The sequence below is a fragment of the Mya arenaria genome, chromosome 13, assembly GCF_026914265.1.
Source record: "Mya arenaria isolate MELC-2E11 chromosome 13, ASM2691426v1".
NCBI lineage: Eukaryota > Metazoa > Mollusca > Bivalvia > Myida > Myidae > Mya > Mya arenaria.
The window spans coordinates 22,579,698-22,597,705 of record NC_069134.1 but is presented as its reverse complement, the minus strand read 5'-3'; the positions used below and the strand labels follow the sequence as shown (position 1 = coordinate 22,597,705).

General features: G+C 33.8%; 1 pseudogene; it reads right to left on the bottom strand.

The window, feature by feature from the left end:
* Positions 1–6,355: 6,355 nt before the first annotated feature.
* The window catches only part of LOC128215131 (ATP-binding cassette sub-family C member 4-like), a 48,906-nt pseudogene continuing 37,253 nt past the window's right edge, over positions 6,356–18,008 (bottom strand).

Genomic DNA, 18,008 nt, shown 5'->3' with positions numbered 1-18,008 from the left:
TGAAAATACACAATGAAACGATACTAAATGTAAAGAATATAATTACTATTACTAATATTCATTACGAAGCAATACATATTAATATGATCGTTCATTGTCGTTTAGCACATTTCCATATATGTCTAGTAACAATATTAAGATAAAATCATACAAAGCTATAAAACGCAATCAAATTAAACACATATTATAGTCACAACACAGCTACCTACGAGGGCTATGGGAATAAATATTACCCGCCATCTCTGCATTATCTCCAACCTCTCTATAGTGGCTGCACGTGTAAGCGGGTTAATAACTGAAAACAAAAATCCCCAATTCATATTTAAATACCTATTGACAGTAAGTGAACAATTATATGTTGAACCCATTCGAAAAAATATATTTGGCTGAAATAGTTGACACAAACTTATAAGTTCAAGGCAAAAGTTGCACATTACCAGTACTTCAGTAGAGAACTTCTTTAAGCCACACCACAAATGCAAACTAATGAAGACCAGACAGTGTCTTGTGACTAATTAGGTGAAAAGAGGAAGAGACAGTCAACAGTTTTTAATATAATTATGTGGTTAAAGTTGCTTCCCTCTTCGGAAAAAATCAACCATGCTACACATATGCTGGGATTTAATTTGTATATTAAGTACACGGTATTCAATTAAATTTTACCAGAAACATCTTACTAGACATTTTCCTGGAGTGGGTATATTGATTTAGTTTTTCTAAAAAGGAATACAGAAAAACAATAAAAAGAGTGAAGAAATGTCAAGCGAGCCAGGCCTTAAACTACAAGCAACTGCAAAGGTTTGAATCTGTGTCCCTCAATCAAGTGTGAGAAAGGTGCACTAATTACCTATTGATAATCACCATACGCATTGAAAATATTGTTTTATATATTTTCATTGTCGTCAGTTAGATCTCTTAATAATATACAGATGTACCTTTTTCCACCATGCCAATTAATTGTATCACTAAAGTCCAGATGTTGAGGCTACTGTTCATCTAGCTTAGAACACCCACACACCTATAATAATCATCCTTTTTAGGTATCCACCATGCATCTTGAGTCACATAGTTATTAGCAGAATTCTTTTAGCGGATGGGTCTTTTTTACATATTTTTTTATAACGCAACTTGTGCTTATCAGTTTCAAAACACTCTAAATGTTCCTGTATGAAATATCATCATGAATATTGAATTTCGTGTTTAACCCATTTGAAATCTATTTGTAGACATATCTTTCCAATCAGGGTTCTTTGTCTTATTCCACATACATCAAAGCGTTCCTAGTTCTTGACAGCATTAAGAGCATTTTAATGCGTATGTTATTTTTATCGTCAGAATTACTAGAGGGCTTCTGTTTGACAATAGTGCAGCAGTAAGAATGTTTTTGTAATTCATTTTGTAACAGAAACGAGCTGCAATAAAGTGTTGTTTCCCATCATTATTGTTTCCTGAGAATGTTGCCAAAATTAAATATTGTTATAGCATTCATTGATTTATTTTGGTCCTTTACATACAACTACATATGAATAAAAGTGCACATATTGCCTAGGTGTATTAGGATAACTGACATTAATACAGGTTGCCGTTGTAAATTATGATAATAAACGTCATCGGCATGCCAGACCGAGAAGCTTAAATTAAGATTTGCTGTCATTTACTCTTGAATCACAAAATGACCAATATTAAGAAAACCGAACACAAAATACAATATTTATGCAAAAAGCTATAGAAACATGCTCAGTAGCAAAATGTTTAAACATAAACCCGGTTTAGTGGCAATCGGCAAACGCCAAAGACATAGAACACAAAATCACAAACAAGAACATCAAAGTCATCCCTTACCAATTACTACAATACGTTTGAGCAGTGAGTGAATACATGGCTAATTGGGTTAAAACTTATTACGTATCCAGCATCACGCGTCGACATTTAAACTCATAATAAAAGCAAACAAGAATAACTGTGATACAGAGTATCACAGCGGGCCCACAAACAGATCTACCATGTAAATATTTTGAAGTTGGTTGATGAACAAATAATAAATAAAAATGAAAATATTACACTCTTTTCGCCATTAATGGTTCATGCTTTATTTTTTCCACATATGAACATTTTTTTAGCAACCGTTTGCCTTGTTTTCCACAAAACAACTTCGAAAATACAACAGCTTAAAAAGAATAATGGATTGGCAAACAACATTCTTTTGATCGTTCTTTGATGTAGTGAAGATAGTTTTTCACATGTTGTGAGGCTAACATTTAAAGCTACATTTACAATTAAATTGATTGGTTCAAACAATTGTAAATGAAACACCTAAAAAGGTAATTTAATCCGTGATATCTCCTCATCTTTTCACCAAACCAGCAAAAAAAATAAAAATTACTCAATTCGTTTCAATGAACTGCCATTTTCAATAAAAATACACAAACGTCCGCCTTTACGTACACTTTAAGGAGTACATAAAATAAATTAAACAAAATAAGTCTTAAAAAATCTTAAATTTCAAAAGTTATTTTGTTTCCTTCTTTGTCTATATGGTCAGCAACTCTACTCTATTTCTATATCGTCAGCTAACTCGTCAGCACTTTAGTACGTGCCCAGAAACGAAAGACAACTCTGTAAAAAAATAGACTGTGTCTACATTATTGATGTCAAAAGTAACACTGTTTATTTAATGGCGAGACAATCATTATGGTAAGAACGACAACTCATGTATTCAAGGGAAAAATTGACTGCGTCTACATTTTCAGCTCAAAAGTACCTGTTTTTTTTCAGGAGAAAGAGACGCATATTTTCAACCAAGTTCTTAAGTCTCCATAAACCTTTTACTCACCACGTATTAAATATAGCGGGCCGCTGCAGCGGCCCGCAATAATTAACTTATCAGCCTCATGTCAAATATGAAAGCCAGTGGGGTAAATTTGGTAACAAATACAAACTTGACTCCCGATCCGAATACTAGGTGACAAGGAATGCAACGACGTTCCATATTGGTTCTATGTTAAATACAGAAACTAATGATAGACGCACAGAAGAAACGTATTTATTTTAAAGCATTATTATGTTTAACTTATTTGACTTAGTAAAATAACATGTTCACGATATTTCGGCATTTTTTAATTTGGGAATTTGTAGCCACGTACTTATAAATTGACATACCCATTTATGAAGGCTTATATGTTTTATCCATACAAAAATATTTTCAGACTTCCTTATAATAAAATCCTATATTTTCCTAAACAGGTCAAATCAATGTTGACTAAACATATATGTAACATACAGAATAAGACATTGTTGACCTTGGCTTTTGGTTGTTAATTGTCACATTGAAAATTTTGGGCAATTATTCTTCCAACAGGGGCAATTATCAACCAAAAGCCATGGTCACTATTGCATTATTCCATAAACATATACATTTTCTCCTTTTAATGATTTAAGCTCTTATTTATGGTGGTCATTTGCTAGCAAAACAAGAAAGTGACTGCAAAAACTTGGTTGTAGCCATATATAACTTGAATATTTAACTTAGTGTTTACTAAATCTATGCATTCGGCGCCAAATAATCACAGAAATTGGTTCAAGATTAACTAACAACATACATTAAGTAAATGTGTGCAACAATAACAAAAACATGTTTAAGATTTCAAACTTATGCGCCGAAACAATGCGTTGGCATTAGTCACCATGATTACAAATTTAAAGATGCAATGGGAAAGGTGAAGAAAAGTCAAGCGATCAAAGCCATAATCCCACTAGAAATTGCACAACCAGTGACAATGCGATTTATAGCCTTTCTCGGTGAACTATTTTGAAGGGCATTTGTGTGTTCGTTTCTGCGAGGATACATTCAGACCGAGAATATCCATTCATCATTTGTTTTCAAAAAGAATTGCTGTTATAAGGCTTGCTACGATGACATTTATGATTTTTATTGTTGTAAGTTAGATGTGTAAACGGCAATGTTTTGTTCACTATTTGGTTGTTAGATCCGCTTTTAATAAAGAGATGTACTGGTTTACAACATTAAGCTGGCAAGTAATTAAGTTTAGTGCAATTTTCTATCCATTTAAAATATGGTGTAGCAAAATGAACATGTTGAGTTCGCTTATGATTCAGCTTGAAATACGAAATGACAGAAAGTAGTGCTTTCATCCCTTATCCTGGCATTATTTTCTTCTTCATTTATGTCGATTTACACACATGTCCAGATTTGTTTAGAAGTTGTTGTTTTTTTTACATTTTACGTTATCAGCGATGCGATCGGCCGTAGATGTATTTTGTTGCAAAAAAATTTCACTTTTTCTGTTCCATGAATTGAAAACAGTGAAAACCGATATTGAATAGATACAAATTAGTGATCAGTTATAAACAAATCTAAAGAAAATTGTTAAAAACTATCATGTTTCATTGCCTTATTTTACATTTATCAAACACAGTTTGTCAAGATGCTGCCAGTATTCGGCATATTTAGGAGCATTACAAGTGATATGTTATTTTTTTATAATCAGGGTTTCTTTAGAATGTCTCAGGTTTTATGAGATACAGCAGCATCTTGGGGGATTTTGTGATTCATTTTCGAGCAGAATCGAGAAGAGAGATACAATTGTGTTTTTCAAACGTATTGTGTTCCCAGAGCAATGTCGATAAGTCAGTTGTACAATTTTAATTGTTTCGATGAATAATGTCAGTCCATCGTAGATATTGAAATAAAGTGCATAAATGGATGTTGTTTTTTAAAGAATAAACTGAAAAAATAGAAAGGTTCTTGGTTTTTGTTGCTATAACATTGAAATTTGACCCGCTGAAAATGGACATTGATAACTTTTCTTAGCTTCTGATCAAAACAGTCGTTGAAAACTGGTCAGTGCTAAATTTTAATGATGTTATTGTTAATGTTTCTTGTTTAATAAACTGCAGAAACGACTTTCCGTAGAAAAAAAGAAGATTCAGCAGCTTCTGCAATCTTACTGAGTAACTTCTGTACACGCAATGCCGAGTCCGAGCTCGAACCTACAACTTACTGGACCGGGTTTTTATTACGAATTTTAGATGCATAGAAATACAACTACCTTTGATTTACAGAATACATCCCGGTTTCAGAGACATCAGGTATAGCACCAACTGTGACCTCGGTTTGAGACCATTAATATGAGCGGGGAATAAGATTAGAATTCTAAAATTATATCCTTTTTAATCTTGGTATATTATGAGTCATAAAATATATTTCACTCTTTTTTTCTGAAAAGGTAAAGAAAGTGATTTATGTTTCAAAGGGACTCCCTCAGGTTATATTTGTCATGTTTTAAATCGAGTGTTATGTTGAATTAATGCGTATAACAATGGTAAGTCTTGAATATTACACAAAGGTTAATTATCATGAAATGTTCAAATTAGTGATATATTGTAAAATGCCAAATATGTTTCATTTTGATAAATTGTTGATAATGCTAATGAAAATGTTATGCTCTTTGTTTAAATAAAGAAATATATCATCTAATTTGGAAAGAAAAATGAAGAAAAAATGATTTTGTTTTATTTTATTTACATAAGTAACTTTCTGCTTAGTTAACAAATACACATAGTGAATATCCATCTATATACTTTCAAGTTTATTTAGTACAAAAGGGATGAAATACGTGTTCAGTTAACAATCACTTTTCAAAACAAAATCTCCCAATTTCACCACATGCATTATAGGCAAGTAGCGTGCACATTAAATCACTAAATATATCTTGATTAATATATACATAAGTCTAGATTCAGACTCAAAAAAGCACTTTTATTAAATTACAGAGAATCATCTTTATTCCATTCGTTATACAAATTAAAGTAAATATGAATAATTGTACAATTATGAATAGTAATAAAATTATAAAATGTCATCACCTAAACTCAACTTAAAAGAAAATTAAAATGAAATGAAGATTTGCAGTTTTGCCACTTGAATCTGATCTCAGACATAAGATTGATCGTAAACATGGTCACAGATATCACAGAAAACGGCAAAACTTTTGTGTACATGTGTACTTTTGCAGACCCGTCAGCATTTAAAATATTGTCCGAATTTGTCAGTAAAACAAGTATGTAGTTGTATATTATGTGTACACATTTAAAGTGGCTTCCACGAGTGCTCTGTCATCAAAACGGCGACCGACACGTGCATCAATTTATAACAGAATATGCTCAACAGTTTGATGTTTGACATCAGATTAGCATCATTAAAGTTCTTAATTAATTAACTACGACATTCTAAAAATGCCGTGGAAATGATCCCATATACATCTATCAGGACATGTGCGTCTTTATAAGGACAAATGTAATGTGTTATTAAATTGTTCTTGCTTCGATTCAGTTAGAAAACCTAGCTTTTCATTTTCACTTTTTTAACACGAATAACTTCTTTTTGTGGTCAACTGATTACTTTACATTTTTCTCTCTTTGGGGACGTTTTCGTCTTGATCCAACAATTGCCCTGTCTCATCATCATCGACGTTATTCCAATTCTCTGCCGCCTGCTTTTCTTCCTTTTCAAAATAATTGGAGACGTTATGCTCCGAAATCGCCCCCAGATTTGCCACCCTTCTTTCACTCGTGTTGTTACGTGTCTCAAACGTATTTCTTGCTACGTCAACAAGAAAAGCGGTATCTCCTCTTCCTGTCTGTTCAACTAGACGTTTGAATAATCCATCTGGCTTTGTCACCAGCAAGTATGGGGCATCAAATTCTACGATCTTGCCATCATCTAATACCTAGAATGAGAACAACACAATAATTATGTTTACACCAGAGCAATAAATTATTGCCACAGGCGTTTAACGTCAGTTACAAAAGTAAAGGATAATTTTTGCCAGAACGTGCATATCTAGTGAAAAACTTAAGGGTGACATAAACATTTGCATAGCATCGCCTCTAAAAGTTTTGAAACAATCCTTGATAAGTTTACTACATAAATATTTGCCTGGCATCGCCTCTAAGCACTTTGCAACGATCCTTGATAAGATGACTATTGTCTGGCATCCTCTCTTAACACTTTGAAAAAATTCTTGATAAGAATACCACATTCATATTCGCCTAGAATCGCCGCATAACGAATTATATTGTTACTATTATGTATAATATATGTTTGATTGCCATCGCTATGCTTAAATTTGATCTAACAATAGTTTTCAATTTTTCAAACTTTTATCTTTGTTTCTTTTCGTTCACAGGCAATCAATCAATAGCATGTCATTTAATCGATAAATTGATCGGTACTAACTTTAGTAAATGAACCGTAATTGTATCATTTTCAAAATGTCTTGCTCATGATACTTATTAATTTGAAAGGTACATGTCATCCACACATCTCACAAGAGCACTGCAAGTGGAAGCCAACGCTTCTCTGTGGTTGTTTTCTCTGTCAAGTAGGACTGGGCCTTGGTACACTAACATGAATGCGTATAATCATTGGTAACATGTCTTTATCTGAATATTTTGAACGTACTTTTAGTTATGGACATGGTTATATATTCTGCACAAAGCCGCTGCTAATTACTAAACTTTTTCCTTCGAAAAAACAGGTGAGGTCCAAAGCCGTGGTAAATGATAAAACATATATACATAAAAAATCCGTACCAGAATTCCATCAGAGTCCATTATTGTGTGAAGGCGGTGAGCGAGGGTAAGGACGGTACAGTCTCGGAACTTATCCCGGATAGTCCGCTGGATCAACTCATCTGTCCTGTGGAACGTAGAGTTAATATTTATTTTACTTTGCAATGACTTTTAAGAGCTTTTATTGCCACTATCATATACCCAGTTTCAAAATCTGCTTACAAGTAATAGAAAAATACAAGATACCATTCAAGAAACGTTGATCAAGAGTCCGATACACTTCGTGTACGAATTCATGAAATGTTATAAATCAGTAAACACACAATCCTCTTTGCAAATATTTGTGTTATATATATCCAACCTGGGATCAACATTTGCCGTAGCCTCGTCAATCATGAGGATCTTGTTGTTTCGCAGAATGGCGCGCGCGAGACAGATGAGCTGACGCTGACCCACGGAGAAATTTTCCCCGCCCTCCAAAACCTCCGAGTCAAGGCCCTTGGTAAGCTCTTCTATAGCACGCTTTAGCTGGACCTGTAAAATGCCAAATCCTCTTGTCAGAGATTCGAACAATTATCTCTAATTCGGTAGGGGGGGGGGCACCGTTTTGTGAACGGTGCCAGAGATCTTTCAAATGTGAGAATAACGACACATGAAATTTTATAAAACCAGACCTTTAAAACAATGAATATTAAGACATGGTACTTAAAACATTAACACATTCTGGTATTTCTTAACATATGCAGGAAGGAATTTACAACGTTTTGTAAACAAACAAACCAATGTAGGACAATCATGTCAAATATAAGTTATAGACATTTGGGATAGTGCATGGGGCCAATTTTGGCCCAATTGTATGTAGAGAAAAAAATATGCAATAAATGCTTTCAGATTCAATTGAGTTTTAGTATTGGTGACATCAATATGCCATCCATCAAATGATATAGAAGTTTTTCATAATGTATTTCTAATAATGTTGAGCCTTTAAGCCATTTGACACCGACCTCTCCTAATGCCTTCCACAGTGTATCGTCGTCATGGTTACTGAAGGGGTCAAGGTTTCTTCTCAGGGATCCTGTGAATAACACTGGGTCCTGCAAAAATAATGTGGGTTTATATTCACTGGGGATGGAATTACCTGCATTTGTTGTTTGTATTTGACCACATTTAATACTGTAACAAACTATGCGATAAGAATAAAAGTCCTGTTTACAAACCACATGAGACAAGACATCGCGAAGTTTAAGCGCTATGGATTATAGAATAGATTACTATATTGTGAACTGTAACTTGTTTTAGTTAGCTGTGTATACTTTTGTGTTCAGGCTACTTTTGCGATGTTTAACATTTGCAGCACCATGATGAAATAGATGTCTTCATATATACCCAATATGTGTCACATAATAATATTACAGTTATCTAAGTATGCAAATCACAATATGATTAAATCGCGAAAATAGCACAAAAATAACAGTATTCCTTATACATCTATGGAAATTTGAGGAATACCTGAGGAGTAATGGAGATGTGTTTTCGGAGTTCATGCAGACCAATCTCTTGTATGTTGACGTCGTCGATAGTAATAAGTCCTGTAGCCTCAACCAAACGGAAAAACATCGTGATCAGAGAGCTTTTCCCTGATCCTGTTCGCCCGACTATTCCAATCTGAAAAAATGTGCTAATCATAATTTAGCTAAAGTTAGTTTAGGCAGGTTCAGGCGGTGCTTAACTGGTTTAATTATCCATATGTTCGTCACTTAAACAAATGTTTGCGACAACCAGCAATTATAGTTATACAATGGCATGGCTTGATGTTAGGTCATTTCCCATTGCTAGACTCATCATGACAATATACCACCCATTTTTCTTTATAACTAGTAAATACCTTTTCTCGACAATATAACACCCATTTTTCTTTATAACTAGTACATACCTTTTTTCGACAATATAACACCCATTTTTCTTTATAACTAGTACATACCTTTTCTCGTGCCTTTATATTAAAGGAGATATTTTTCAGCACTGTTAGGGACACCTGGGGGTATTTGAGGCAGGCATTTAATGATGAAATTGCACCATTTTCCGGCCAGGCCGGGGGCGGATGGTGGTCGTCTGAGCTCTCTAGTGGGGCCTCCGAAGGTAGACTCGTGTAATCAAGCACCCTCTCTACTGAGATCATCTGTAAAGCGGAGAACAAACGTTTATTATGTAATTGAAAAATAAGCATGTAAACAATCTTTTATCATAAAATACAAGTGTGATTAAGAAGGAAAACTAGTGTACGTTAGAAAAGTGTTATTATGTATTTGGAATCTGAATGGGACATTATCCAGTGAATAAACCAATATCTATTCTGTAAAACATAAGTATGTACAAATCAACAATAGAAAATCTAGTATCTGAGTGTTTTGGTTCTTTCAGCTAATGAACTCGAATTTCATTATGTTTCCATACGCTCCTTTTGCCGTTCTGACTCATTCGGATAAATATTGCGATATGGTAACATATCGACTCCCCTTCTCATGAAAGTCATATGCAATCAACAATTCCGAGAACATCAAAGATCCACTTACAAGACCTGAATCAGACCGGATATTTACAACCGTTACCTAGTATTATTTTTTGAAAAAAATGACAAAACGCAGTGTAAAGAACATTGTTTTGCCAGGAGTCAGCAATCACATATTTCGCAAATATCTGCGATTTCCCGATAACCAGCCATTCACACAACAGCAACGCTATCACCCAGACGTTGACGACCACCAGCCGGAGCATCCATAGACATTCAAGTTGAGTTCTGTGTCGTGGTTCCATAAATACATATTTATGTTCTCAGGTGGTGAGAGTAAAATTTTGTACAAATGCTTTTAAAGAATTTAACCAATAATCACTTTTTCTTTGAAGTTTGAACGTTCTTCTTAACATCTATATATTTAAATCATTATTGAACATTCTGTATTAGAGTTGTGTAAAACAATAATTTAACTGGAAAATTATTTGACAGCCATTATATGACAGCCTGGTCATCGCTTACACCAGTAGGAGTCTAACAATGAGTGAAAAGAACTACTGCGCGTGTCGTCTTAAATTTCTATAATTGAAGTGGGCTTTAATGGAAAAGTTCTAAAGATTTCTTGAAAGGTAACAAATTCATTGCACACAAATAAAAATCCCCCACATTCTTTTTGACAACAGCTAAACTGGACACAATAAGACAGATGCTGACTTCATGCCAAGAAACGTATCACTCAACATTTTGAAAATAAAATATATAATGACTCTGTTAAAGTTTGCAGGTATCACCATTGATTAATGTATTGCAAGCTTCCTCGATAATTATCTATGGCTCAATTCCCATGTTTCTGGTTTGTGATTGTTTGTGTTTGTGTTCTATATCTTTGGCGTTAGCCCTGTTGCATTAATCGGGGTTTATGTTTAAACTTTCGACTACTGAGCTTATTTCTGTAGTTTTTCATATAAATATCAAGAAAAAATGACACAAATTACGGAATGTCAAAGAGAAGACCATATCATAGGACTTTGGTATAAGGCAGTATCGGACAAGACAATGCCATCAAAAGCAATATTTTAAGTTATTAACATCACCAGACAATCTCTCGTCAATACGAACAGTTTTATTTGAAAAGATGGATTTTGTATGGAAACTCAAATGACCATGGAGAACCATTAGATCAACATGTACTTCCACGTGTATTTAAACTACAAGTTCTGAAAGGTTTCCACAATAAAGTCGGCCATCATGGAAAAAGAGAAAACTGTATCTCTGGCAAGAGAAATATTTTATTGGCCGAGTTACACAGTTTATATTGGAATCACATGATCTATCGGTAAAGCTATTTTGATCTGTGTGTAGACTGTTTGTGGACTGGTGTGTTTGTATGTATGTTGTGTGTATAATTATGTTTGTTGTTTTGGCCCTTGTCTTGTGCCTCTAAATAGGGTTGTTGTTGTAAGGTTGTTTTTTTTAATTTTCGACTACTTGGCTTGTCCATGTAGTCTCCATTGTATTATATTGATAGATTTGACCACTACATTATAAGGAACTCATCTACAAATATCAAGGCAACATTGGTGAACATCCATTTATATTGATAGATTTGACCACTACATTATAAGGAACTCATCTACAATATCAAGGCAACACTGGTGAACATCCATTTATATTGATAGATTTGACCACTACATTATAAGGAACTCATCTACAAATATCAAGGCAACATTGGTAGACATCCATTTATATTATCGATTTGACCACTACAATATAAGGAACTCATCTACAAATATCAAGGCAACATTGGTGAACATCGATTTATATTATCGATTTGACCACTACATTATAAGGAACTCATCTACAAATATCAAGGCAACATTGGTGAACATCCATTTATATTGATAGATTTGACCACTAACATTATAAGGAACTCATCTACAAATATCAAGGCAACATTGGTGAAGATCCATTTATATTATCGATTTGACCACTACATAATAAGGAACTCATCTACAAATATCAAGGCAACATTGGTGAACATCCATTTATATTGATAGATTTGACCACTACATTATAAGGAACTCATCTACAAATATCAAGGCAACATTGGTGAACATCCATTTATATTATCGATTTGACTTCTACATTATAAGGAACTCATCAACAAATATCAAGGCAACATTGGTGAACATCCATTTATATTGTCGATTTGACCACTACATTATAAGGAACTCATCTACAAATTTCAAGGCAACATTGGTGAACATCCATTTATATTATCGATTTGACTTCTACATTATAAGGAACTCATCTACAAATATCAAGGCAACATTGGTGAACATCCATTTATATTATCGATTTGACCACTACATTATAAGAAACTCATCTACAAATATCAAGGCAACATTGGTGAACATCCATTTATATTATCGATTTGACCACTACTTTATAAGGAACTCATCTACAAATATCAAGGCAACATTGGTGAACATCAATTTATATTATCGATTTGACCACTACTTTATAAGGAACTCATCTACAATATCAAGGCAACATTGGTGAACATCCATTTATATTATCGATTTGACCACTACATTATAAGGAACTCATCTACAATTATCAAGACACCATTGGTGAACATCCATTTATATTATCCATTAGAGCGCGTTGTCATTGACCACTTGACATGTCAGGAAAATATAGAAAACATCTTGGTGATTCCATATCACTTAACGAAGTACTCAGTAACAGTTGCCACAAACGATCGAACATAAAAACAACAGCGGAAGCATTGTTTTACGACTTTTCTTGCATTATGGAGAACCTTTTAAGTCACATTCTGATCAAGACCAGAACATTGAATCAGATTTAATGAAAGAGTTATATTAACTATTGGATATTGCTAAAACCGGATTTTCCATATGTCACCCTGAGGGAAATCGTCAGACTAAGATACAATAGAACTTTGCTTGGAACACTTGAAAATGATAAAGAGTAAGACTGGAAGAGCATGACAGGCCGAAAGGCAAAATTACATGTAGATTCTTGGTTTGAAATTGATTACGAGAATGAAAACATGCCTGTAAATTATGTAAAGAAGTTGCACGAGAGAATGAAATACTACAAAACTATAGCAACTTCTTTAGACAAAACATGGGGTTTAATTTGACAACGAGAAAAAGCTTCTGAGATACATATCGATGATTCAGTACTTATGAAAATATTTGCTTTTAATGAAAAACATAAAATTGAAGATACATTTGAAGAAAAATATATAGAGTGGTGGAACAGCCAAATACAAAAATACCGATTTATGTAGTTATATCAAAAGATAGGGTGGAACGAAAGCTTCACGGGAAACACTTACTTCCAATAGAATCTATTAAGATGATAGTGAAAATACAAAATAAGTTAAGAAGTATGTAACGGCAAAGCTGAGACCCTAGAAACCTAAACCTAGATAAAGAAGAAGTATAAAAAGGGAATAAAGGCGCCAGTAAAGGAGAAAAAGAAGAAAAATTGAAAATGAAGAATCAGACTCATCTGAAGATGAATATGTAACAATATATTTATATAAGGAAAGACCGACCGGTCATGAAACTGTGACATTTGCTGTAGCAGATGTCAAGTAGAGAATGAAAATATTTAAGAAACATAAGACTCTGAGGTTTCTATAGATCCAGCAACTGTTTCTGGGGAGGAAGACAGGTATGAAATTGAGCAAGAAGATATTTCACCAGATCCATAACCAATACCTGTTCCAAAAATATCCAGCAGAGTTAGAAAAAATATATCTGGTATGATTCCTATCAAATAGGACTGTTGGGAGTGTCGGGAGTAAATAATCAGTTGACATATCTGATTAAACTCATTACGCAGCAAGCAGCTGTGACAACTAAGTTCATGAATACTAGTTTGGATTGATAGGATTCGTATTTGGTACTGTAATGTGATTTTATTCTGGTTTTTAATTTGCAATATGAATTATGTGTTTTGTATAGTTATTTGTATTTGGAATGAATGTTTGTGATGTATATTATTGCGCTAGGCGTCATACATGTATTTTGATTAGGCAAGAACTTTATAGACATTCACTTCTTTTGGTATTTTGGATAGCGTGTTTTTTGTATTCGACTGATATTTGGATATACTTTGTATGTCCATTCAGAACATGTATGACTCATACTTGGACATCCATTATGTGCTTTGATTTACATTTCAAATCTATGATTTTCTAACATAATGCAATTGCATTGTATGTTTTCAGTGTATAATGCCTAGGTTTGAATTATTTTGAAGAAGGGGAGGAGGGAGATGTGAATATTATTATGATTATTAGTTTTGTTATTATTTTTGTAGTAGTAGTAGAAGTAGTAGTAGTAGTAGTAGTAGTAGTAGTAGTAGTAGTAGTAGTAGTAGTAGTAGTAGTAGTAGTAGTAGTAGTAGTAGTAGTAGTATTACTTTTATCATTATTATTTATATCTTTCTTATTATTAATATATTGTTCTCATAGTGTGAGCATAATCAAACAGATAAGGGACAAAATTAGGTTCATTGTTCATAATTAAGGCTGTTAGCATTCAAGTATTCATGTTATTATGTTGAACTTGGGACTAAGCGTAAGGTCGTGTGGGTTTTTCTTACAAAACTATGGTCTAATTTCAAGTGTCAAGGTTACCTGGTTTTCGACGTCTGCACTCAGCTTGACCCCCCACTGGAATATGCTCATCAATGTTATAGCGTACGTCATAGACAAGCCAACCAGACCGGCATTCAGGGCTGAAATATGACGCACATTTACTTGAAAATATCACAGTGCCAGGGATATGACAATGTTTGTGTTACCAAATGGCCTGAAAAAAATACTATCTTGGGGAAAAAAAGGTTCTCTCACTTTTGCATCTGATATCACGAATACTGGAATAAAACATTATCCATAAATATAAAATACAAAAAAGTGCTAATATATTTAGTTAAAAATTGAGAAAATGTATCAAATTAAATATAAATTCGTACTTGCAAAATCAAACAAACTTTCCCTAAACTACCAAATAAAGACATAAGGTTAAAATTATGTATTATTAATCAACTATTACGTATTTGACGAGATACGGAGACAATTGCGGTATCAATACCAGACAATTGGAGACAATATACGCCAGAATTCGCTCAATATCTACCAAACTCGGCCAATATCAACAAAACTCGCCTAATATGAGTTTCTTCCGTTTTGATTGGCTACAAAACTCGCCTAATATAGGATTTGAGAAATGGGCCATTTTCATTGGCTGTCGAAACTCGCCTAATATGAAAAATATGCTCGAAATTATTTTTAAAGGTAGCCATTTTGTTTTCCGTTTTCCGACTGTTTTGAAATTTTTGTGCTTCGTATAATTTTATTTGGAATACTTGAACCTATTGAATGATTGCACCACTTTGTACGGTTCGTTATAACAGTTGTATTTAACCCGTTGGTGGATTTTACGACTATTATCATTATGTACGCCGACAAAATGGACGACGAAGGTGAAACATTTGACGTTTTGGCAAACGATTTACAAAATTAAGACGAAAAGACATGCTTCCTTACAATGTACAGTGCTTTATTCATAAGTATGTGCAATGTCACTATAAGGATGCATGTCAAAATCAGCAAAGTCAAGTCTAGCAAAGCAGACACCATGAATGAATAAGGGATAAATAGTAATGCACGGCTTCAATGTGAACTAAAGGTAAGTTATAAGAATGTTTGTAACCAAAACGGTAATAATTAATTAATAAAATACTTATTAATTAGGTGATTTCATATTTGCCCAGTTATTTGTCCTCGGTCAGCTGTATTTGCCTTCGCCCTTTCGGGCTCAGGCAAATACAGCTTACCTCGGACAAATAACTAGGCAAATATGAAATCACCTAATTAATAACATTATATTATTACTCAGCAAAAATATAGGCTCAAAACTGCGAGTGAGCGATTGAACAATTGTTTTAATGCCTTTGGCGTAACCTTAAGTATTATGTCAAAATGTATGCATCTACATCATATTTCCCTTTCTTTTAGACGGCTTTTATTTTGCCGCTAAAAGACGTGCCGTCATTAAAATTGTTAATAATGACGTTAATATGACTTTCTGTTGACATTGTTTATTATATCTATGTACTTATGCCGAAACATTTCAATGCATATGTTTTACGTGTAAATTCAATTATATTATCATAAAAGGATACATTGAATTATGAGGGGTAAAAAAATCTTCAGTCAGAAAGGTAGCGAACCTATTGTAAACTCTAGCCAAAGCAACCGTACGGTACATACGTTATTAAGACGGCCAAAATACTCACAATCAGCAGTCAGTACAGAAAGGAAGGAGACAGTAGTCACAAACGTGACACACAGTCAGTCTAGACGGGTAGCGAGCCAGCGCGACGATGTGAGAAATAGGAACCATGACTCGGTATGCAGGTCTTGGTGCGCGTCAAATTCCTCGATTAATTTTTCCTGGACCCCAAACGCCCGAAGAGTGTGTATGCCCTGTAGAGTGGCACTCAGGTGTGTGATTACTGGACTACGTGCTGTAAATAAACAATTAATGGAATGGTTGCGAAACGCTACTGGTACGGGTACGTGATGCTTCTGGAATACATTTTCTGTGATACGTCATCCAGGTATGTGTACACTATACAAGTTTTAAAATGACATGTACAAAGGCACAAAGATAGTGTTTTATGAATATCTGTGAGTCTGCAAGTGATAGTGTAAACATATATATATTTCACAAACGACTTTTACATTATATCTAGTACATGTACATGTACAATTAGTTATTCGCAACTTCTCTATAATAACTTCCTTTTACTTATATACTTATTTGTGTTCTAAGAAGAAGAAGGTCTAGAAACAGAGCAAAAACCTTAACGCCAGTAACGGCATATTAGTGGATGCTTTCTCTTATCACTGTTTCACAGTTTACCAGGGAGCATAACTTGATTATTATTTTAGCCAGGATGATGAAACATGCTTCACAAACACTGAATATATTGCATATTGCTATTAGTAACATAGATTTATTCTGAAACTCATGGTCGATTTTCTAGTTATGGTCAAAAAGTCAAAGATTGTACATGATAACGCAAAGTCCAAACTTCTAAGATTCTCTCTCGTCGAATCTAAGATTGATGGTCTTTGAAACCCTTTCAAACTCAACACATTCGTGTCTGGATTCTGGTCACACTGGTATTTTTTATATACAGCGTACTATGCATGTAGTGCAAAAATGTTTTCATCAATGCAAATATAACACTGTTTAACCAAATAAGTTAAACTGCCTGTATGTCGTTTAATGAGTGGCATGATCATAGTCATAATTATGAAAAGCGGTTAATACGCATATACAAAGCAACTATTGTCAAGAATTCCACGACTAATCTAAATGGACGCAATATAGGTTGATTAATCAATATGTTTTGTTTATTTTTAATGCATTATCATGTCTCTCTCATTTGACTTTAATGATAAAAAACATACTATTTGTGTACAGATGAAAGAAACATTAGCGACATTTTGTCGCTTTTTAACTGCGGCAGTTGTGGCCGATTAGCTATTAATTGAGAAAAAAAACATTGATAAAGGCAAATATGGTTTTATTGGTACACAAATCAAATGGGTTTTTATGTTTCGATCACATTGAAGTCAGATGAGTTAAACATAATAATGTATAAAATAGATATATTCAAAAAAATATATCAACCTATATTGTGCCCTTTGAATGCTTGACAACCCCAATGATATGGCAATACCTCATGCCACCATAGGTTTATCCTAGAAAATACTATTTCTTTCCTTCATCTTAAGGTAATACAGAAACAATGTCAAGCTAAATATAAACTTCAGTCCTTTTAGCGG